Source organism: Pan troglodytes, chromosome 14 (genome assembly GCF_028858775.2).
Source record: "Pan troglodytes isolate AG18354 chromosome 14, NHGRI_mPanTro3-v2.0_pri, whole genome shotgun sequence".
Lineage (NCBI taxonomy): Eukaryota > Metazoa > Chordata > Mammalia > Primates > Hominidae > Pan > Pan troglodytes.
The window spans coordinates 26,463,851-26,489,453 of NC_072412.2; positions in this window are offsets into that span (position 1 = coordinate 26,463,851).

Genomic DNA, 25,603 nt, shown 5'->3' on the forward strand with positions numbered 1-25,603 from the left:
AATTCATAATTCAAAACCTTCCCCACTAATGTGATGGTATTGGGAGGTGGGGCCTTTAGAGGTGATTAGAATTAGATGGGGTCCTGAGGGTGGGGCCCTCATAGCGGGATTGGTGTCCTTATAGGAAGGGACACCAGAGAGCTGGCTTCCTCTCTTTGCCCTGTGAGGACACGGTGAGGAGGTATAATCCAGGAAACAGGAGGAAGACCCTCCCCAGACATCGAATCTGCCAGAGCCTTGAGCTTGGATGTCCCAGTAACCAGAATGGCAAGAAACTACTGTTATGTAAGCCGCCTGGTCTGTTGTGTTTTGTTATAGCAGCTGGGTTGACTAAGACGACTGCCATCCCCCCCAACCAAGTGAGCACTCTGTGCCCCAAATCAAGCCCTGGAATGCCCCGAAGTCTGAGCTCCCTGGAGCCCGAGCTCCTATCCCTCCAGCTAGCATCAGCGGTTTCTGGTGTCCCTCCATCTGGTTTGGCTTCACATTCCCAGCAAAGCGGTCCAAACTAGGTCAGTAACAGCAGGAGCGGGTGGCCTGTGCTTCCTGCATCCTCCTGCTCCCTGAGCAATCTGGTCCAGTGGCTGAGAACAGTATCTCCCCAGGCTGCCACAAAGCCCTGCTGAGGAGGACAGTGATTCAGGCTGAGTGTGTCTTAATGGTTCTGTCTGCTCCTTCTTTGCATGTATCAGAGCCTGCTGCTCTGAAGAGGTTTTCAAGCTCACAGAAACAATGGGGCTGGCAGTTTTCAGCACAGAACTTGTGCTCACCAGAGGGGAAAGGGCTCTTAGGGCAGTGAGAACCCAGGGTATGCCAGGAGAGCTTCCAACAGCAGAGAGAAAGACCTTGGATATTTGTAGCTTCGGCTCCTCACTGGCTGTATGACCCTGGAGAGTATAGTCATCACAGTAGCACTTATGGGCCACTCGTTACGAGTCAGGCCCTTTGCTAAGCATTTTACATATATGCTCTCATTCAATCCTCACAACGACTTGGGGAGAGCGCCTTATTTTATGGATAAGGATATTGAGGTCCAGGGACAAGGAGGCTGAGTTATTTGTTCAAGGTCATACATTTAGTAAACAGCTAGGATTTGATCAAGATTGTTCCTTGTTCTCTCTCTCCTTTCCTCCCTCCCATCCTCCCTATCTCTCTCTCCTTTCTTTTCTCTTTCTCTTTCTTCCACTCAACAAATATTTGTAGCATCTGTCTGACGCTATGCCAACGGGGAGGTACAGTAGTGAACACGACATTTTGGTCCCCACCTGATGCTAACTACGCTCTGTTGTCTCCCAAGCCATTTAAGCCTTTTCCTGCCAAGCCCCACATGGAGAAAGTGACCCCTGTGAGGCCCCCACTGGGGTTCAGAAAGCAATACCCCAAAGTCTGTCACTTTGATATGCGGAGAGGACTTAGAAGCTGCCCAAGAATCAAGGTCCCTGTAACCTTACCTTGTCCTCTTCCCCCTACCTACATCAAGTGCAGAGAAGGGCTCTCTGAAATTTCCTTATCTGGCCAATAAAGCTTCTTTCCAAAGGATATGAAATTGTTTTAAGACCTCCTGCCTAGGGATCCCATCAAGTAACCAGGAAAAATAAACTGAAAGAGAAGAGGCTGGGTGTTATCAACACACCCAGACAGATTTTTCATCTATTCCTTTGAGGCCAGCTCCAAGAGATGACTTGGGAGATTTTGTCTGCGTAATAAGACACCTTTTGTTCCTGTGCAGCCCCACCCCTCACCTTCCCTAATGCCTGCCTCCCACCTCCCAGGTCCTTAAGTCTCTTCCCTATGAAGAGAGTACTTAGGCCTCAACCATCTGGCCCTCTTTGAGTTCATATTGTGTATGACTCCTGTGGACACACATGCATGTAAATACATTTTATATGCCTGTTTCCTGTTAATCACCTTCTGTCAGTTGATTTTTCAGCAAACCTTCAGAGAACAAAGGAAAATTTTCCCTTTGCTCCCACAACCCAATGGTCTTCCCTTGGCTTTTAGGTGCATTCAGAAGTGGGAATATTGAGACTGAGAAGCATTAAGTATCTGGGCACTTGGGTACACCTGTTTGAAGCTTGGGGCAAAGTTGGGGAATCAACCTTTGGGAGTGAATGAGTTTGTCCAAAATGAAGTGTGTAGTGGGAGGACAAGAAGGGGGATGAACCAAGGGTAGAACCAGGATGGGTGGCAAGGCTGTGGGAATTAATGGATGGGTGAAGAAGAGAAAGCCTATGACAGGGCTATGAAGGAACATCAGAGAGGTGAGGGAAGAACCAGAAGAGAGCATTGTCCTAGAAGTCAGGGAAGGCGTGAGTGCCAAGTTATGGGGTGTGGTCAACAGGATTACGTGGCAGCCCGATAGTTTAGCCTTCTTCAGCAACATTTGTTTTTTTCTAATACACAGAATTCCTCCTCCTATTTCTTTTGAATTCCTTTTCCTTTTTAATAAAGTGGAAGGGAAAGCTCTGACTCCAGTCACCTGGACTCACTCCCTCAATGCCAACTCACTTTTGCCGGGTCCTTGTATATCCTTCCTGTGGTATTCTCTCCAGTTAATGTTTGTGAAAGTAAAATTGTCAACTTATTTACCGGTTCAACTGCTAGATGGAATTGTGTTCAAGTTCCATTTATACAAAAATACCCCAAATTCTGTTTTTTGTAAGTTTTGCATCATTCTTAATGTAATGTTGCAAATACAATAAGTTTTACATTATTTTCCACTTAAAGTAGGGTTGGTGGTTTGAAACAGAATGTTCCCTTCCCTCCTGAGAATTGCCACAAATTTCCTATTCCCGGCCTGAGGGACAGCCCATTTGCAGAATGAGAAGTTTGACACACGTGAAAACCAGTGAGCAATCTAGTTAATAGCTCTGCCAGCTTCCTGGTGTTCAGAAAGATCACTCACTTGGATTCGTTCCCCAGTTAAGTGTCATTTGCACCATGGCAGCTTTCAACATTTGAGCAAAGATTTATCAGGCGGGATTGCCATCCAGGAGAGCAGGGCATGGTTTTGTCATCATGGTAGATACCGGGCTCTGCCATTTCCACCTCAAGGACATCCTTCCAGGTCCTCACCACGAACTTTGGGCTCTCATTCTTCCTTCCTCACCTGGGCCCTTCACAGAACTTTCTCCGTGGAGGGCGACAGCCAATATGTCTGGTGTAGCTCAACCTTCAAGTTTTGTTTTTTGAAATGTGTATGTTTTCATATGGTTAGAAATTTTTAAAAATGTAAAAAGGTATAAAGTGAAAATCTTCACTTCTCTTCCTGTATTCATCCACCCAATTTGTGCTCCTCCCCATGTACCCAAAGGTAACCGCTTGTATTAGTTTCCAGCTCAAACAGTGTGCTCTCCATAGACCAGCGTCTAATCCTCCCACTGGGTCCCATTGCTCCTTTCTCTGACTTCATAAGTTTGCTGGCACCTGTGTGAGAGAGTACCCCATGTTATAATGAGCTGTTTGCCTGTATGTTAGGGGTCAGCAAACTTTTCCTGTAAAGGGTCAGATAGTAAATATTTAGGCTTAGGGGACAAGAGGCAAAATTGAGGCAATTATATATGTCTTTACGACGAAAGAGAATAGATTTCCACAACATCGTTACTGATGAAATTCAAAATACAAGAATAACTGAGTATAATGTTTCAGGTCTACTAATGAAAAGAATGTTATTAGTTTATGGACATTGTATCTGGGCATGGTGGCTCACATCTGTAATCCTAGCACTTTGGGAGACCAAGGCGGGAGGATTGCTTGAGACCAGGAGTTTGAGACCAGCCTGAACAATAAAGCAAGACCCCATTTCTACAAAATAAATGAACAAATAAATAAACAAAATTTTTTAAAAATTAGCTGGGCATGATGGCATGTGCCTGTGGTCCCAGCTACTTGGGAGGCTGAGGCAGGAGGATCCCTTGAACCCAGGAGTCTGAGGCTGTAGTGAGCTATAATGGCTCCACTGTACTCCAGCCTGGGTGACAGAGCATGACCTTGTTTCCAAAAAACAAATAAAAATAAATAAAATTTATGGACATTGAAATTAGAATTCCATATAATTTTATATCACAAAATATTCTTCCTTTGATCTTTAAAAAAATATATTTTAAAATGTAAAAATCTTTCTCAGCATGTGGTCTATACAAAAACAAGGAGCAGCCAGATTTGGCCTGCAAACTGTACTGACTCCTGCCCTCTAGGATGTTATCATCTTCTTGAAAGCAAGGCCTCTGGCTTATCTTAGTGTTCCCTGTGACACCTTGCAAAATCTCAATACATATTCATTCACCACAAGGGTCTTGTCCAGCAAGTAATGACAGCTTTCCCGCAGGTATTAAACTGAGAACTCCACATTTGCTATCTTACTTAAGGTTCACAGCAGCCTGACGAGGCACTATCATTATCCTCTATTACTGATGAAGCAATGCAGGAATAAGGAGCGAGTTTGTCCTCCTCTGCCATGAAGCTATTATGCAGTAGAGTTATGAAGCTGTTTAGTCTGCCAGCCCAGCCACATGCAGTGGCTCACTCCTGTAATCCCAGTACTTTGGGAGGCTGAGGCGGGCGGATCACTTGAGGTCAGGAGTTGGAGACCAGCCTGGCCAACATGCTGAAACCCCCATCTCTACTAAAAATATTAAAATTAGCTGGGCATGGTGGCACGTGCCTGTAATCCCAGTTACACGGGACGCTGAGGCAGGAGAATCACTTGAACCCAGGAGGCAGAGGTTGCATTGAGCAGAAATCGCACCACTGCACTCCAGCCTGGGTGATAGAGCGAGACTCCATCTCAAACAAACAAACAAGAACAAAAAAAGTCTGCTGGCCCCTACAACCCGCAGACCAAATAGCACCCAGACCTCTTTCAGTGGGAGCAAGAGCAGAGACCCAGACCTGAGAGCACTTTCTCAGCGCTCCAGACTCACGGCCTGGAGACAGCTGGTCTCTAGAAAGAAGGAGTTGTCTGAGTACAAGCAGAAAAGGCAAGCCTCAACAGTCACCAGCAGCTTCCGGAAGCTCAGGACGAGGCATTGATCCTAGAACCAGTTTCTTACACCCCACATTTCAACAGGGGCAAGAGGAACCCAATAGATTTATTTTAATTAAAAACATTGTTTTTTTTTTAAGAGACAGGGTTTCACTCTGTCACCTAGGCTGGAGTGTACTGGCAAGATCACAGCTCACTGTAACCTGGAACTTCTGGGCTCAAGTAATCCTCTTGCCTCAGCCTCCTAAGTAGCTGGGACTACAGACATGAGTCATGGCACCTAGCTAATTAAAAAAATTTTTTTTGTAGACGGCCGGGTGCAGTGGCTCACTCCTGTAATCCCAACACTTTGGGAGGCTGACGTGGGTGGATCACCTGAGGTTAGGAGTTCGAGACCAGCCTGGCCAACATGGCAAAACCTTGTTTCTACTAAAAATATAAAAATTAGCTGGGTGTGGTGGCACTCACCTGTAATCCCAGCTACTCGGGAGGCTGAGGCAGGAGAACTGCTTGAACCCAGGAGGCAGAGGTTGCAGTGAGCCAAGATCGCGCCACTGCATTCCAGCCTGGGTGACAGAGTGAGACTCTGTCTCAAAAAAAAAAAATTTTTTTTTTTAGAGATGGGATCTCACTATGTTGCCCAGGTTGGTCTCAAACATCTGGCCTCAAGCAGTCCTCCCACTTCCACCTCCCAAAATGCTGGGATTACTAGCATGAGTCACCACGCCTGGTCAATCCAGTAGTTTTGACTGATTTAACATTGAATCAGGTTGGTGTTTTCCTTTATGTAACAACATTTTATTTCCTAATAGAGCTAGGCATGCTGTTACACATATACAAAAAAATGTAGTACTGAAGCTTTTAAGATGTTGGTATACAAGACTATTTTGTAACGTAGGAAAATGTTTCCGATCTGTGGTTAACTAGAAAAAGCAGGTTAGAAACAGTATGGAGGCCATGTACCTGTTTAAATAATCAATGTGCAGAACAGGAGAGAAAGAGGACGCACCTGAACACACCCACAGTGTGCATCCCTGGGTGGGAAGATTCTGGTGTTACTTTCTTCCTTGTGCTTATGTGCATTTCTATGGCTTTTCTTCCAAAAACTGATTACTTTTGTAAAATGTTAATTAAAAGAAAAGCTACTGCCAAGGGTTAGACAGGCTGCAATGACCACGCTATGGCGTAAACAACTGGAAACTGGATGTGCTCACTCCTGTGTGTGTGCCTGCTGGTTATGTCCAATGTATTACATTCAGTGCTTGATTTGAGTCCCTTTTTTTTTTCGGGAATGTGTGTTCATTTGACAATGTCAAATAGTTTGGTGAGAAAAATGTACCTGTTGAGGCTAAAATTTGACTTTGAATTGTGCTTTGAATTCAAATCGAAGGCATTATTATAAACTCTGTAAGTAGTATTTTTTGTGGGGGGGATACAGGATTGGGTTCCTCTTTTTACTCTGTTAGGAAACTAGTTCCAAACTGTTAAAATGTTCATAATGTTCAAACAGCATCGTGAACAAACTGAATTTGTGGAAGGAAAAGTCATACCTCTTGAATCAGCATCTTGAAGACATTCATTCAATAGATCATCTTCCCATTGGAGTTGTACCATTTGCCTTTTGCCAAAGGGCTTTCAGTGTGTGGTTTGGATTTAATAAAGGGCAGAATGAAATTGTGTGTATGCAGTTTCCCACTGGTTTGAGTCAGTGTGTCACTGCTCTGGTGCAAAACGAAAATCACAAGACACAATGTATTAACGGCTGGTGGGCAAAACAGCTTCCTCGGCCCCAGATCAATGCCTGTGCGGGAGCTCCTTAAATAGTTTAATTTCGGCAATATAGTTTGACATGAAGATCTTCTTAAGTTACTGGTTTTCTTGTCTTATGCAAACACTTCAAGACTTCTATATCTGAGTGAGTTTTTTTCTTCAAAGTACTTCCTGTGAAGTAATCCACTTTTCTCAAAGCTGATAGTACTCTTCAAAGTGTTTTTGAAACTCTTCTTTCATAATTGTTCTCTGAACCAGCTTACAAACTGTGTAATAAAATCAGTCTTTTTACTTTATAGTTATGCCAGATGTACAAATCAAAATGGCATTTCCCTATCTGGGAGAAAATAAAGTTATATTCTTAATTACATGTTATGCCAAAATAAAAAACAAATGGATAAAACATTAAACAATAAAAAAAGAAAACATGAAAATGTGAAAGGAAATTGTGAGAGAAAATTGTTTTACTAATCTCAGAATGGTGAAGATATTTTTATTTTTATTTTATTTTTTTTTTTGAGACAGAGTCTCACTCCGTCTCCAGGCTGGAGTGCAGTGGCGCAATCTTGGTTCACTGCAACCTCCGCCTCCGGGGTTCAAGTGATTCTCCTGCCTCAGCCTCCCGAGTAGCTAGGACTACAGGCACCCGCCACCATGCCCAGCTAATATTTTTTTTGTATTTTTAGTAGAGATGGGCTTTCACCACGTTGGCCAGGATGGTCTCGATCTCTTGACCTCATGATCCACCTGCCTTGGCCTCCCAAAGTGCTGGGATTACAGGTGTGAGCCACTGCGCCCGGCTGTGAAGATCTTTTTAAATATGACGCAAACATATATATCAGTCAGGGTTCTCCAAGGAAACAGAACCAATAAGAGATCTATCAATCTATTTTCAATCCATAGATATATTGAGAGTGAGATAAAAAGATGGAGATTCAGGTAAGAGTTGATGATGCTGCAATCTTGAGATAGAAAGCTGAAAATTTAGACATGTTTCCATGTTGCAGTCTTTTTTTCTTCTTTTTTTTCTTGAGATGGAGTCTCGTTCTGTCACCCAAGCTGGAGTGCAGTGGCATGATCTCTGCTCACTGCTACCTCCACCTCCCAGGTTTAAGAGATTCTCCTGCCTCAGCCTCCTGAGTAGCTAGGATTACAGGCATGTACCACCACACCCAACTAGTTTTTGTATTTTTATTAGAGATGAGGTTTCACCACATTGGCCAGGCTGGTCTTGAACTACTGACCTCAAGTAATCCTCCCTCCTCGGCCTCCCAAAGTGCTGGGATTACAGGTGTGAGCCACCCCACCCAGCCTTCCATGTTGCAGTCTTGAAGAGAATTCCTTCTCCTTTCAGGAACCTCAGTTTTGCTCTTAAGGCCTTCAACTGATTGGATGAGGCCCACCCATGATACTGAAGTCATCTGCTTTACTCAAAGTCCGCTGACTTAAATGTTGTTGCTGTTGTTTTTGAGACAGAGTCTTGCTCTGTCACCCAGGTTGGAGTGCAGTGGCTGAATTTCAGCTCACTGCAACCTCCGCCTCCCAGCTCAAGTGATTATTACAGGGGCGCCCCACCACACCCAGCTAATTTTTGTATTTTTTGTAGAGATGGGGTTTTGCCGTGTTGTTTAAGCTGGTCTCGAACTCCTGACCTCAAGTGATCCTCCTGCCTTGGTCTCCCAAAGTGCTGGGATTACAGGCATGAGCCACTGTGCCAGGCTGTCTGCTGACTTAAAATGTTAATCACACCTAAAAAAATACCTCCACAGCCACCTCTAGATTAGCATTTGACCAAATGCCAAGTTGACACAAAAAATTAATCATCACAACACAGAAACAGTAAAACAGGAGGCTGACAATCTGACTACAGACAGACACAAAAAGTGGACCACAGGCCTGCACCCAGGGGGAGTGCATTCCAGCAGCCTTGCTGTCGGTGCATGGCTAACTCAACCTGTCTTTATCCTTCTAATCAGCAGTTTGAAATGAAACATGGACTTGAGAAACAGCCCCTTTTTTCCCCTAAAGGCTTTTTAAAAGATGTATTTAAAATAAGAATTATTAGATTGAGAATAAAACCTGAGCAATTCTTCAGGAGCAACATGATTGATGTGTCTGGCATGTGGAGATACTTGCTATATCTTTCTCTTGGGTTGTTTCTTGTTTGGGGAACATTTTCTGAATGAGAAACTTCCATGTGTTAGTCCAGATGTTACTCTGTATTCAATATTAATTTTTCACACCACTTAACACTGATTTTTTAAATTATAAACTGTTTTTTTCTTTCATGAATTGTCTCTATATAATTGAATTTTTTAAAGTTTTAAACTGAGAAAAAAGTTCTGCTGTGTGTGGCTTTCTTTTGTAATATAGAAGTATTTGGGAGTTTCCATTGGATTTATCGCTATGTACATTAAAAGAACGTAGGGTGGTAAATCATAGTGAATATGGGAATAATCATCACAGTGGTTTTGATTCACTAAACTTCTGCAGGGGTGGTCGATAAGGTTTAGCTTTAGGAGGTTGGTTTGCATAAGCTTTCTCCAAAAGTCTAGACACTTATACTTATTATGGACCTAAGACTATGCTTATCTTTTTTTTTTTTTTTTTTTTGAGATGGAGTCTCGCTGTGTCACTCAGGCTGGAGTGTGCAGTGGTGTAATCTCTACTCATTGCAACCTCCACCTCCCTGGTTCAAGGGATTCTCCTGCCTCAGCCTCCTGAGTAGCTGGGATTACAGGTGCCTGCCACCACGCCCGGCTAATGTTTTGTTTTGTTTTGTATTTTTAGAAGAGACAGGGTTTCACCAGGTTGGCCAGGTTCGTCTTGAACTCCTGACCTCAAGTGATCCACCCGCCTAGGCCTCCCAGATTGCTGGGATTACAGGCGTGAGCCACCGTGCCCAGCTGAATGATGCATTCTTTAAAAGAACCTCCAATATAAAGCTTTTACAAATATTAATCTCTGAGGGAAAAAATAGCAGTTTTTTTTTTTTAAGAAGAAAACTAGGTGGAAATTTCTTATATAGCTGTCTTTCTTCCTGAGAGGAACATCACATGCCTTAGTTCTATTTGTGAAGTATAATTTCCTCTTTTGGCTATTTAGTCTCACAAAAGAAGAATTTCAATGGTGTTAGTAATAACTGGGAAAAAAATAGCAAAAAACAGGTAAGAAAAAGCACACAAAATGTACCATAAACATAGCGGAAAACAAAAATGGATTGTAATTAGTGCTGAGGACTCCTCCTTGCTAAGTCACGTCTGCCTGCAGTGAAGCCTGTGAATTTTAGAAGAGAAAAGATTTTTGCTTGTAGAGTTGAAAGTCATCTTGAAGGGCAATACAGACAGCTCACCAATACTAAGGCCATCAGCATGCCACAGAAGTGGGAGCCCTAAAGGCGCAATTGAGTGAGTGTACGTGTGTGTGTGTGTGTACACATGTGGGCTCTCCTACCTTCCTCATCTCCTGGCACCTCCCACCCATATTGGAAGAAGGCTATGAATATATCAATATATGCGATATACTGCATTGATATTGACAGATTCCCGTTCCACCCTTCCTCATCCTGTCAGTTATTGAACTGAACCCTATATAGGGTGGCCTGTGAGCAGATCGGGGGAAAGAATATTTTGTCTGTGTCAAATATTTGACATAGACATATTTGGTTTGTATGAAAGCCTCCCCCTCTCTCTGTTTCTATCTCTCTCTCTGTGTCATCACAGTGATTAAAAAGGATTTGACTGAGTCTTTCATCGGCCTCCAGTCTATAATTATGTACAAACAAGCCCTTTGAAATGCCCTCCTCTTGGTTTACTCCAGGCATCAGTATTAGCAGGGATTGGGGTGTCCTTCACAAAGCAAGAACAAACTTATTAGATAAGCGACTCTCAGAAGGTAGGGCAGATATGACTTATATTCAGAAAAGTCAGTGAGAAGGAAGTTGCCCTGGATGAAAAGATGAGGAACGGAAGTTGTAAGGGACAGGAAATAGTTGTTCTTTTTTAGCCATATGAGCCAGGTGTGGCCAAACGTGTTCAGCTGATAGAGGGACCACTGAAGTTGGGGGGCTAGGGAGCTATCGATGCTCAAAGCATTATTTGGATGGTTTGACTCTCAAGTCATGAAGCTGGTTGCCTCTACATTTTCATTAATGTCTGGAAGAAAAAATTATTTGGCGTTTTCAGCACTGGCAGCTTCTAGAAATTCTCAATCTGTATCCATGGGCTCCAACCCCAACATTCTAAAGCACTAGTTGAGTTTTAAAGCAGCCACTCCAGGAGGTTTTGATGCAGACCGTCTCCAGAACAGGCTTCGAGGAACATTGCCGCAGGCGCACGCAATCAATCAGAGTGAGAGAACCAGCAGCGTTTCCACCTCTCTGGGGGCCTCTTTGCTGGTTCCAGTCTGCTGGGGACTCACTCACATTGAGACTGGGAATGCAGGCTTCGGGCAAACATGACTTAGCAAGGAGGCGTCCTCAGCATTAAAGCACTAAGTACTTTTTGCTCCCTTATTTCGTAAACATAAAAGTGCTAAAAAAAACAGTAAGTCTATTGATTAAAAAAAAAAATCCAGGTAGGCTACTAGGGCTGGAATAGCGGCTGTTGCCTGAGACCCAGGAACGTGTTCTTTTCCTGCCCTGCTAGCTATACTGTGTGGCCCCCACCATCGTGGTCCAGGATGGCCGCTGGAGTACCAGGAAGTTCCAGAAAGCAGGCAGGAGTAGCCCCAATGACCTATCTTTCATTAACCTTTACAGAAGTCCTACCCAACACTTGCACTTATACCTCATTAGGCACAAGGCCAAATGTACCTGCAAGAGAAGCTGGGGACTGCAGTTTTCTCTCTGGACATATTGCCGCCCTTGAAATATTGGGGTCTGTCACTAACAAAACATAGGAGAACGGGCATTGGGCAACAACTAGCTTTCTCTAACCAGAAAGGCGCTACCATTCTTGAAAGCTTAGGATTTGCCTCTGAAGAAGCCCTGCAATTTCTCCGTGAACATGCTTGGTCTTCCACAGCCCAGAGACCTTCCAGAAGGAATTCCTGACTGCTAGGGAGGTGTGTGTTGACTGCTTGGCTGGGCAGAGCGCTGAAGACGACCACTAGGACCACTGCCCACACTTTTCACCCTCAAGTGAAGGCTTGCTAGGCTGCCTGCTGCCATCACTCTCCTACCGTGATAGACAAGCTGTGACTAGATCCACCATGTGAATGGTCTGAAGTGAGGCACAGGGAGAGGAACTTGCCTAGGTGCCAGGTGGTGTTTGGAGCCGGGGCAACAGGATCTAACCCACGTGTTTTCTGCCCAGTGGGAAGCAGAGTTCTCTTAAGAACAAAGAACACTAATAATGACTCCACGACAAACATCTACAACAGAAATGGGAAAAGTTCCCTTGTCCCCCTCGCAAGCCGGGTGACACGAGAGTGGCTCCCTTCTCCAGTGCCCCGCTACTCAGACCTCTAAGGAAAGCATACAGAGGGGCAGGCTGGGGGGCGGGGGGCTCCAACCTCACAGCGGTGTCTGGGGTGAATGTTTACCGCTCCTGAAGCCCCAGCGGGCGTGTGTTACGCAGTGCTCTTTTAGTTTTGCTGTCTAGAGGCAGTTTGTGCTAACCAATTCAATTATATCCTCTACGTTGTTACAAAGAGCGCTTTCTGTAGCCCAGGTCCTACCGTTGGTGTACTGAAAAATGGGATCACACCCGGGCTTGGAGAACGAGTGCAAGGTTTCGAGTGGAAGTAACTCGGGGTAAGTCAGAAGGGAGTAGAGTGGAGAGATCTTCCCATGGAGTCAGGCAGCTCAAAGGCCTGGGCTTTCTCCTCTGACTGCCCCAGCCAAACTTCTCATCCTTCCGCTTCTGCCGGTCCTGTCTCCTAGTACCTGTGGGTCCATTCCCGTCAACATCCAGCCGCCTGCGTGTTCCAGCCGCCTCGGTTCCTCCGGTGATGCGCCCATCTCCACTTGCTGAGCCTGCAATGTTGGCCTGTTACGGTCTTGAGGGTTTTTATAGGCCCAGGATGCGGGCGTGGCAGGCCAAGGTGGTCTTGGGAAATGCAACATTTGGGCAGGAAATGCCTGTCCTCACCTAGGTCCGTGGGGGTGGAGCCCTAGCCAGGGACCACGCCCTCCTTTACCCAGCACTTCCTTTCCCTACTTCCATGCCACACTCTTCCCTTACCAGCACTCCTGTATCAGTACCAAGCCCCAGTTCCTTAAGCCAGACTGGGACCTTTGTGTAAGGCAATGAATCCCAAGCCCTCCAAGCGCAGACAGGGAACAAACACATGGGCAGAGCTGATGGGGTTTCTTTCTGACAACACCAGCAGCAATCTGGGTGTGGCAGGTGCCCTACTAATGGCTTTAGATGACTACACAGCCCTGGAGGACAGAGAAGCAGGCAAGGCTGTGACAAGGAAAGAAGAGTGGATGGAAGTCACTGGGACACTGGGTCAGAGCCAATTCATGACGTGCCTCTTTCTCCCTTCAACTTGTTAATGGTACTATAACCTTCCATAACCACCTACTAACAGCTCCTCAGCCCTGGAGCTGGCAGGACCTCTGAGGCATCAGCCGCAGGGCCCTGAGAGCAGGCTTGGGCTGTTTGCGGGTAGCTCAAGCTGAACTTTCCTATAAATGAGGGGCCTGCTTCTCGGCCCCACTCTCCTTTCCTGGCCAGATAACTAGAAGCTCATTTGACTTTATGAACCAGAGCTCAGAGAATTAAGGTCGAATACATTTTTCTCTTTGAGTGGGAAGAAAATACTTTTTTCACTTTGTTTTAAAACCGTATGTGTCTGCTTATATATAACATCAGTTATCAGGGGACGGGTCAGAGTCTCTTGGAAGACCACTTCTGCGAAAGTCCAAGATTTGAAAACGAGTAAGTGGACCACTTTGTATTTATTAGGATTTATTTATTTATTTAGACAAGGTTTCACTCTGTCATGCAGGCTGGAATGCAGTGTCATGATCTTGGCTCACCACAACCTCCATCTCCGGGGCTCAAGCCATCCTCCCAACTCAGCCTCCCAAGTAGCTGGGACTGCAGATGCGTGCCACTATGCCTGGCTAATTTTTGTATTTTTTTTGTGGAGACGGGGTTTCGCCATGTTGCCCAGGCTGGTCTCGAATTCATGAGCTCAAGCGACCCACTTGCCTTGGCATCCCAAAGTGCAGAGATTATAGGCATGAGTCAGCTGGGATTACAGGTGTAAGTCACTGTGCCCTGCCCTATTAGGAGATATTTTGTGTTTATGTACCAAATGAGAGAAAGAAGCTTAAGGTTCTCTAGTAGAAAAGTGTCCATTATAAAAAGTCACACAATGTTACACAATGTTTCTTTTCTTCATTCACTCAAAAACTTTTTCAATGAATGTCTACCACGTGCCAGGCACCGTGTTGTTTTGCCAAGTGAGGGGAGATAAAAGTTGAGGGGTGAGGTCCTCTGGTCACCAATGACGGGCCCACGGTGATCACTGTTGAGACGGCCGTCATTGTGGGCAGCCTGGTCCGACAGGCCTCTGAGCTTCTGGCCAGACTGGGGAATGCCATCTTCCTGAAGGACTGCCTGAGCCATCTCCCACCTCTCCTCCAGTCCAGTCCAGTCCAGTCCAGCCATCTCCCCTCAGGCATGGCCTGTGGCACCCCTCCCCACTTCTACCCAGCCTGGGATCTCCTGCCCTCGCCTAGGGAGGAAGGATAACCCATTCTTACGACGTACCAACTTCTCTGAAAGGCCTTTTGTATTCCCCAAATCTCCTCTCATTGTAAATATGCAACATGAGTGATTCTGTCACAATTTATCTATAAACAGAATCTGCTAGAAGCTTTTAAGGGCCCAGGCTTCAGCAGCACTAAGCTGAGACACTCTGGGCTGCCTCTGTTTTCTGTGGGTTCCTCTTTGGAGCTCGTTGAGCCTGGGCTTTGTCCTTGAACCATGCTTGTCTTTCCTGAGGCAGTGAAGACAAATGGAAATGACAATGGGATGAAGTCTCAAAGTGGCTCAAGTGGCATTCCATTTCAAATAGGTAAAGAACTCTTTGTCACCATTGGAACACTTTTAAATATCCTGCAGAGAAGAAAAAAAAAAACACAAAATGGAAGGAAATGTTGAAATGAATGAGAACTGAATTGCAAGATCACGTAGCAATAGTTCTAGTTGTCAAATCAGCCATTGCACCCAAGATTTTCCTTGACAAAATCATCTCCCTCTTTTTCACTCCTAGTTGTTGTTTTTATCATTTATTGTTAATTGTTAACACAAGCTGGACAACAGGTTCTGTCTTTTCCCATTTATCACCCACAGAAAGCTGCATTTTATAGTGTCGTTTTGGAGGTTTACATGAGAATAACACTAAGTTAGGGTGACTCTCCAAGTTAATCTTGCCATAAAGATACTGTCTATCCTTGGTGATAAAACAAATAAATCTTTATAGTCTCATCTACTCACACCTTTTTAAAATTTTTTATTTTAAATAATTATTTTATTTTATTTTATTTTTTATTTTATAAAATTTTTTTTATTTGTTATTATTATTATTATTTTTTAGAGACAGGGTCTGCTCTGTCACCCAGGCTGAAATGCAGTGGCACAATCATAGCTCACTGTAACCTCAAACTCCTGGCCTCAAATTATCCTTCTGCCTCAGCCTCCCAAAGTGTTAGGATTACAGACATCTGGCCAAAATTTTTTTTTTAATAGACATTTTTTTCAGAGCAGTTTTAGGTTTACAGCAAAATTGAGCAGAAAATACAGAGTTCCCACGTGCTCCCTGCCCTCACGCTAGCACAGCCTCCCCCACTAGCAGCATCCTGCACAGGGTGGCGTATGTGTTGCAATTGACGAGCCTACATTTGCATGTGATTATCACTCGAAGTCCATAGTTGACATTATAATTCAGTCTTGGCATTGTACATTCTATGGGTTTTGACAAACGTGGTGACGTGTATCTTCTATTATAGAATCATACAGAATTGTTTCATTGCCTTAAAAATCTTTTGTGTTCTGCCTATTCATCCGTTCCTCTTCCCGTAACTCCTGGCAACTACTAATCTTTTTACTGTTTCCATAGTTTTCCCTTTTCCAGAACATCATATAGTTGGAATCATACAGTATGTAGCCTTTTCAGACTGGCTTCTACTAATATACATTTAAGGTTCCTTGATGTCTTTTTGTAGCTTGATAGTTCATTTATTTTGATTGCTAAATATTTTATTGTCTGAATATACCACAGTTTGTTTATTCATCCACTGACTGAAGGACATTTTGGTTGCTTCCAGGTTTTGAAAATTACAAATAAAGCTGCTGCTGTAAATATCTGTGAATAGTTTTTTGGTTTTGTTTGTTCGTTTTGAGACAGAGTCTCGCTGTATCGCCCAGGCTGGAGTGCAGTGGTGCCATCTCGGCTCACTGAAACCTCTGCCTCCCAGGTTCAAGTGATTTTCATGCTTCAGCCTCCCTTCCAAGTAGCTGGGATCACAGGCATGCATCATCAGGCCCAGTTAATTTTTTTTTTTTTTTTTTTTGTAGAGACAGAGTCTCGCTCTGTCGCCCAGGCTGGAGTACAGTGGCGCGATCTCAGCTCACTGCAGCCTCTGCCTTCCTGGTTCAAGCAGTTCTGCTTCAGCCTCCCGAGTAGCTGGGACTACAGGTGCACACCGCCACGCCTGGCTAATTTCTTTTGTATTTTAGTAGAGACGGGGTTTCACCATGTTGCCCTGGCTAGTCTTGAACTCCTGAGCTCAGGCAATCTGCCCGCCTCAGCCTCCCAAATTGCTAGGATTACAGGAATGAACCACCGCGCCCGACCTTAAATTTTGTATTTTTAGTAGAGTCAGGGTTTTGCCATGTTGGCCAGGTGGTCTCAAACCCCTGGACTCAAGTGATCCGCCTGCCTCGGTTTTCCCGAAGTGCTGAGATTACAGGCATGAGCCACTGCGCCTGTCCCCGTTTGTCTTCTTGTTGAGTTTTAAAGTATATTTTGGATGCCAATCCTTAATCAGAAATGTGTTTTGTAGTTATTTTCTCTCAGTCTGTGGCTTGTCTTCTCATTCTTTTGATGTTGTCTTTCACAGAGCAGAAGTTTTTAATTTTAATGAAGTTGGGCCTATCAATTATTTCCTTTATAGGTTTTGCCTTTGGTGTTACATCTAAAAAGTCATCGCCAAACCCAAGGTCATCTAGATTTTCTTCTATATTATCTTCTAGGATATTTATATCCTAGAAGTTTTATAGCTTTGCGCTTTACATTTTAGGTCTATGATCTATTTTGAGTTAATTTTTGTGAGTGGCATAAGGTCTGTGTCTAGATTCATTTTTCTGCATGTGGATGTCCAGTTGTTCCAGCACTGTTTGTTGAAAAGACTATCTTTGCTGTGTTGTCTTTCCTTTATTTCTTTGTCAAAGATCAGTTTGCTGTATTTATGTGAGTGTATTTCTAGGCTCTCTATTCTGTTCCATTGATCTATGCCTGTTCTTCCCCCAATACCACACTATCCTGATTACTGTAGCTTTATTAAATCTTGAAGTCAAGTAGTGTCAGACCTCTGGCTTTGTTTTTCTCCTTCAATATCATGTTGGCTATTCTGGGGCTTTTGCCTCTCCATATAAACTTTGGAATCAGTTTGTTGATATTTATAAAATAACTCTCTGGAATTTTGACTGTTATTGCACTGAGTGTAATAAGTATGCATTTTTGTTGAGTCTTTACCTAGTGATGGAATTTCTGGACTGCAGAGTATGCATATGTTCAGCTTCAATTCAGTTTATATTCAGTTTTTCAAAATGGTTTTGCAAATGTACACCCTGCCAGAAGCATTGTGAGTGTTCTTGTAGCTCTGCGTCCTCACAATATTTGGTGTTTTTCCTTTTGGCTGCTTTGGCATGATATGATCATTATAGTTTGCATTTCCTTGGTGACTAATAAAGTTGAGCAATTAATCATATATGTGTATATATATATGTGTACATCTATGTATATGTGTGTATATATATCTGTATGTGTATATGTATATACATATATGCATATATTTTAAAGTTGGGTCTCACTCTGTCACCCAAGTTAAAGTGTAGTGGTGGTATCATGGCATACTGCAGCCTTGACCTCCTGGGCTCAAGGGATCCTCCCACCTCAGCCTCCCAGGTAGCTGGGACCACAGGTGCATGCCACCACGCCTGGCTAATTAAAAAAAATTTTTTTTTGTAGAAACTGAATCATTCTCCCTATGTTGCCCAGGCTGGTCTTGATCTCCTGGCCTCAAGCAATCCTCCCACCTTGGCCTCCCAAAATGTTGGGATTACAGGTGTGAGTCACCATATCTGGCCAAAGTTGAGCAATTGTTATGTTTATGTTTATGTTTTTGAGACATGGTCTCCACTCTGTCATCCAGGCTACAGTGCAGTGTTGTAATCGTGGCTCACTGCAGCCTTGACCTCCTGGGCTGAAGCAATGCTCCCACCTCAGCCTTCCAAGTAGCTGGGAATACAGGCACATGCCACCATGCTGGGCTACTTTTGTTCATATTTTTTTGTACAGATAGGGTCTTGATATCATGCCCACGCTAATTTTTATATGTTTATTGGCCATTTGGATGTCCTCTTTTGTGAAGTTTCTGTTCAAGTCTTTTGTTATTTTTTTGAATATTCTTTTTCTTGTCAATTTGGAGTTCCTTTTATATTTAGAACATAAATATTTGTTGATCATATGTTGCAAAATCTTCTTCCAATATATAAGTTCTCTTTTTACTCTGTTAATAGTGCCTTTTGGTGAACAGAATTATTTATTTCAATGTAGTCTAATTCATTATTTTTCTTTATTATTAGTGTTTTTTTTGTTGCCTGTTTAAGAAATCTTTGCCTCTTTCAAGATCATGAAGAGGCTTCCCTCAAAGAGGTTTATTGTATTGCCTTTCACAGTTAGATCTGTTATCCAGTTGGATTTTTTAAATCTAGTGTGAAATAGGAGAAAAGACACCTTTTCCATATGACTTAGCATCTTTCTTTTTTTTTTTTTTTTTTGACAGAGTCTTACTCTGTCACCCAGGCTGGAGTGCAGTGGCATGATCTCAGCTCACTGCAACCTTCACCTCCCGGGTTCAAGTGATTCTCCTGCCTTAACCTCCCAAGTAGCTGGGATTATAGGCTCACGCCACCATGGACGCCCGCTAATTTTTTGTATTTTTAGTAGAGACGGGGTTTCACTGTGTTGGTCAGGCTGGTCTTGAACTCCTGACCTCAGGTGATCCACCCACCTCGGCCTCCCAAAGTGCTAGGATTACAGGCGTGAGCCACCATGCCCAGTTGATTTAGCGTCATTTGGCTAAAAAGGGCTTCCTTATTATAACTTTTTAATAGATCTTTATATTTGAAAATGTTCCTTTTCTTCAAGATTGTCTGAATATGTTTATAACAAGAATATAAATTAATTGAGCTGCTCTTTAATGTCAGGTGGTTCTTCAGTTGATCATTTGACCTTGTCAAGGGTCCCAAATGTTTAATTAATTTTCAGTGTACCTAGTTAGATCTGAGAGCACTGCTCCTAGTCTAAAATATTTCCTTTCCCTTTAATGATATCTATGTCCGAATGACACACGTGGCTAGCTCTGGAGATGAAGTGTGCTTTTAGAGCTACTATATTTTATTATGATCAAACTAATGCAGTAGGGATTTAAATAACGGTTAGCTGCTGTTATTAGCAACTAGTGGTAAATGGGGTGACAGATTTCATAGTCAGATTGCCCTCACATTGAAACACTAAAATATTTTTTATCAATGTTAATAGACACTTTTCTCACTCACAGGGTATACGGGGCTGTACTAAGGAGAAAAACATTGAATGTTTGGTTAATTACAGCCCCAATCTATTATGAACCTGCAATTCTGGTGGGGAAATGAGATGGACACATTGATAAACAGAAATCAATAAATGAATCAATTATTTTATGCAAATTTACCTAGAACAAGAAACCAGAACTTCATCATAGCTACTCAGCATAGAACCCTTGTGATTTTTTAAATGTTTGTTCCTTCCTCATATATGTATATATATGCCCAGGATAGGATGCTTAAAGTGTGGTTGTAGAGTGGTTACCTGATGTCTAATGTTTCTTGCATATGTTCACATGTAACACATTCTACCACACCAAGAAGCACCAAGACAACAATACAGAATATTCATGCTGAAAGTAGTGAGACACCATTGGGGCATTCATTGTCTGAGGAAATCATTGTCTGAGATTATTTCATACATCATGTTGACAAACAGAAGGGACATCAGAGGATAGTGGCCAGTCTACAAAAAGAACCTAGACATCATATTAAACAAGAGATGATACAAGGAATTGAGAATGGTCAACTTTGAAAAAAGAAGAACCTGTGGTGAGGGTGTTGAGGGTGGGTGATAAGTGGGGCAAAGGGAACCTGCAAATGCTTTGCAGGCACTGGTGGGGATGATGGGGAAAGGGAGCTAGGTTTCTTGTTTGTCTCTCCAGAATGCAGAACAACGATCCATGGGTGAGAGTTACAGGGAATGAGTTTCAGCTCAAGAGAAAGAAGAACTTTGAAAGTTACAATGGCCAATGGAATGGGTGTTGTCATGAAGCAGTGGGTTCCTCCACACTAGATGTGCTCACACACCTGGCTGTCCACTTGCCAGAGGGCATCATAGTAGATGGGCATCCAGTTACAAGCCCTTTAAAGTCTTTTCTGCCTCCAAAAGTAATTGACTGGTTGATTGATTAACCACAGAAGATGTCCCAAAGAAGGGTAACTTAGATTTAGAATGAAATAAACCCCAGGATTTAGTACAGTGGAGAGGGGCAGGGCCAGCCCTCAGCTGAAGAACAGTGTTGGGATGTGATGGAGAAGATGTGTTAGGGGCAATGACTGGAAGAGAGAACAAATGTTTATGTCCAGAGCAAAATTCTGTTGTCAGAAATGGGGCTTTGTATGATGATGGATGTGTTCACTTATCCATTCACTCCACAAATATTAATTTTCTGGTATATTTATATAATGGAGTACTATACAATGGTAAAAAATAAATTAAGTACAGGCTGGGCACAGTGGCTGATGCCTGTAATCCCAGCACTTTAGGAGGCCAAGGCAGGAGGATTGTTTGAGCTTAGAAGTTTGAAACCAGCCTGGGCAACATGGCAGGACCACATCGCTACTAAAAATTAAAAAAAAAAAAAAAAGCTAGGCATGGTGGTGTGTGCCGATAGTGCCAGCTACTTAGCCTGGGGTGGGAGGATTGCTTGAGTCCAGGAGTTTGAGGCTGCAGTAAGCTATGACTGCATCACTGCATGCCAGCCTGTGCAACAGAGTGAGACACTGTCTCAAAAAAATGTAAATATATAAAAATAAATAAACTACAGTTGCTTGTATCAACATGGATGTATCTCAAAGGCATAATGTTGAATGAAAAAAGTAAGTCACAAAAATATAGAGCAATGTATGATTCTAGGAGTATACAGTAGAAAAAAATAAGCAAAATTAAACAACATGTTGTGTAGAAATGCATACAATTGTGAAATACTCTTCAAAAAATGCAAAAAATGATGATATAAAGTTCAGTATGCAGATTCCTCTTGGAGGAGGACAGGGCTGTGCTCAGGGGAGAACACACATGGGCTTCTAAGATGCTGGTAAAGGTCTGTTTCTTAAGCCGGTTGGTGAATACACATGTGCTCATTTTATTACCCTTAAATCTACATATATACACTTCATGCAGTCTTTTGAATGTAGGACATGGTCATGGTAATAAAAAGAAAAACAAAGAATAGATGAGCATTTAAACTGAGAGAGCACACCAAGTCTTAAGCCAAAGAGATATAAGTAAATCCACACAGACGCAGCGGAGTACAATAGCAGAACATCAAAAGCATAGAGAAAATCTTCCACACCGCTAGAAAGATAGTAATCTAAAAACCAATAATACTGGGCTGGGCGCGGTGGCTCATGCCTATAATCCCAGCACTTTGGGAGCCCAAGGCAGGTGGATCACCTGAGGTCAGGAGTTAGAGACCAGCTTGACCAACATGGTGAAACCCTGATTCTGCTAAAAATACAAAATCAGCTGGGTGTGGTGGTGCATGCCTGTAATCCCAGCTACTCTGGGCTGAGGCAGGAGAATCGCTTGAACCCAGGAGGTGGCGGTTGCAGTGAGCCGAGATCACAGCATTGCACTCCAGCTTGGGCAACAAGAGCGAAACTCCATCTCAAAACAAAACAAACAAACAAACAAAAACCAATAATACTTCAACTTACAGCAGACTTACCTGCAATAATAGATGCCTTCAGTGACCTAGATGGTATCTTCAAACTGCTGAGAGAAAATAACCACAAACCAGAATTCCTTACCTGTGAATTCTACCCAAGGTATAAGGTGTAATAAAAACATCTTTAGACATAGACACCAAGAGAGGTCACCCCTCACAAAACCTCACTGGAAGAACTACTGAAGGAAGTTTTTTTTTTTTTTTTTTTTTTTGAGACAGAGTCTCGCTCTGTCACCCAGGCTGGAGTGCAGTGGCACGATCTCAGCTCACTACAATCTCTGCCTCCCAAGCTCAAGCCATCCTCCCACCTTAGCCTCCTGAGTAGCTGGGACTACAGGTGTGTGCTACCACACTCAACTAATTCCTGTATATTTTTTTTTAGAGATGGGGTTTCACCATGTTGCCCAGGCTGGTCTCAAACTCCTGGGCTCAAGTGATCTGCCTGCCTTGGCCTTCCAAAGTGCTGGGATCACAGGCAGTTAGTGAGCTGTTGAAACAGTGGTACAAGAAATTGATCATGAAGAGTCTTGAAAGCTGTAGAAGGATATTGCGTTTTATTTTCAGTGCAATGAGAGTTCTTAGCAAGCAAGTCAAAGACATGATCTGTCTTTCTTTATTTTTATTTTTATTTTTGAGATAAGGTTTAGCTCTGCCACCCAGGCTGGAGTGCAGTGGTGCTATCACAGCTTATTGCAGCTTTGTTCTCCCAGGCTCAAGCAACCTTCCCACCTCAGTCTCCCAAGTAGCTGGGACTATAGGTGTGTGCCACCACACCCAGCTAGGTTTTTAAAAATTTTTTTGTAGAGATGAGGTCTTGCTATGTTGCCCAGGCTGGTCTTGAACTCCTGAGCTCAAGCGACCCTCCTGCGTCAGCCTCTCGAAGTGCTAGGATTGCAGGCATGAGCCACCAGATCTGTCTTTAAAAAGACCATTCTGGTTTCTGTGTGCAGAATGCATTATAGAGAGTTATTGGGAAGCAAGAAGGAAGTAGAAAAGCTACTTGGTGGTCAGTACAGTTACTCTAGTGAGAGAAGAGTATGGCTTGTCCTAGGGAAGTTGTAGTAGACATACAGAGACATGACCCAGTTGGAAATATGACCTGGTAGTTGAGTCAATAGGATTTGTTGATTTACTGGATACGGAGTCCACAAAAGGGAGGAATCAAGACTGAGTCTTACCTTAGGGGCTTAAGCAACTAGGTAGATATTAGTGTGCTTCACTGAGGTGGGAGTGACTGAGGAGCTGCAGATTAGGTGGGCAGTGGGAGGTGGTTTGCAAATCAACAACTCTGTTTAGGTTTGAGATGACTGTGAACTATAAAAGAATTATCAAGTAGGTAGTTAGATGTTCCGTGTGGAGGTTAGTGCAGATTTCCAGGTTGGAGACACAAATTTGAGAGTTATCAAGATATAGATTGGATAATCTCACCCAAGATATAGACTGGATAAGCTCACCCAAGGATTGAGTGTAGATAAAAAAGTCTAGAGTGGAAGTTAGAGTTGCTTGCGTTACCACATAAAAATAGAAGACACTCGGTTGAATTTGAACTTCAGATAAACAATAAGTTTTTTTAGAATGAGTATGTTCCATGCAATATTTGGGACATGCTTATACCAAAAAATTTTTGTTGTTTATGTGAAAGTCAGGTTTAGTTGGGCATCCTGTAATTTATTTGGTAACCCTAACTGAGACACTCCTATATTTAGATGACAAGTAGGGAAGGATGAGAAGCAAAGGAAATGCTGAGTGTGGCTGTGTACCAAATTTCCCCAGAATGTGGTGCCATAAAACAGTCTTTAATTATGCCTGCAGATTCTGTAGTTCAGGAATTTAGATAGGGATTCGTGGTCCTGACTTGCTCTGCTCCATGATGTCTGGGGCCTCAGCTAGAAGACTCAAGGGCTGGGAGTTGAAATCATCTAAAGGTTCATTGACTCATTGAACTCACTGACCCATTGACATGTCTGGCGGTTGATGCTGGCTATTCGCTGACTCTTTAGCCAGGGTCATCTGCTGGAGCCTCTCCATGTGGCCTCTCTATGTGGCCTGGGCTTCCTCCCAACATGGTGGCTGGATTCTAAGAGCTGGTAAGCAGAGGGAAAAGGGAAGAGAAAGGAGGAGGAAGAGAAGGAGGAAGAGAAAGAAAAGGGAGAGAAGAGTGAACCAGGTGGAAACTATATCTTTTTTATGACTAGCCTCCAAAACCCATAGCATTATTTCTGCCAGGCTCTATTGGTCAGAGCAGCCACAAGCCCAACCAAGTTCAAGGGGAGAGGAAATCATTACATCCTTGATAGGAAGCAGTAAACTTCCATAAGAGCATATGAGACCATACATATGACCACACATATGGCTGTGGTCATTTTTGGACAATACACGCTGCCTCAGGAAAGGTTAGTGAAGTAGGAGAAAAATCAGGAGAAAGAAAGCTAGGAGAAGACCTTGTTTTAAGGAGGAGGGAATGATGAGCCAAGTGGAAGGATGCTGGTGTGGAAATGCACCCAGGGTGCTCAGTGCGGAGTGCAGGGCTGAGAGCAGGAGGCTGGGAGAGGGCGGCTGTGGATGGGGTGCATATGTGTGCTAGACTTGACAAGAGAAAGAGAAGTCTCGTGATGGAGGAATTCAGTGGTAAGAGTGAAGAGCATGTAAGGCAGTGGGTCGGGAGAGCCAAGCCCGGCATGGTAAATGGGTAAACCGTGCATGGGCAGGTGACCGGGAAGGAGAAGGAGTGAGGAAGAAGAGAAAATGTGAGTGCAGATCTTATTGAGGAGCTAGTTTAATCTCTTTTAAATACATTTTGTGGAGACTTAAGATACTTTTTCTAATTTGCAAGAATGAATAAAATTAACATTTTACGGCACTGAGAAAAAGGTGCTCTGCATGTTCCATAAATTTTCCATTAAAAAAAGTTCCCAAGCCTATCAAGTAATGCTACACAGCATGTTTTTCTTTCCACAGTCCTTGAGAAGTAATTTTCAGTGCTTCTGTGTTGATCATTTTTTGCTGAGTGAGTAACTGACCCACACATGCAGCTGCAGCCTTTGTATTCAAGGTTTCTTCTGAGGAATACAGTCTAAAGAAGGGAGCCAAGATCTGTGAACCCTGCCTGATGTGCGGAGTGGGGACCAGGTGCCAGCACCCCATGGCTGGGCTGTGGGATGGGTATGTGGTCCCTCAGGTCACCATGGCAACCAGCCTGCACAACCCAATACACTCGTGGTGATCAGCATGCTTCAGGGAAGCTGAACTGTGCCAGCCTAGAGTCTAACAGACTGTTTCCCTTCTAGGATACCCTCTATGCCTGATAAAATGCAGCACCTACTATTTCTAACCCACATGTGGGTTTTCAGGGTAAGTAGAAACGCTACCAGGAAATGTCTTGATGGGCTCTCTCTCCTCCCTGAGCGCCAGCCTATTGGAAAATATTTCTAATCTATCAAACATGGTTTTGAAGTAAAAAAAAAAAAAAGAGAATCTGCTAGTTAATTTTTTTTTTTTCAGTGACTTCACCCGATGAGAAAGTGGAAAACAGGTTGCACTGTGTACATGCAGACCAGGTCACAGAA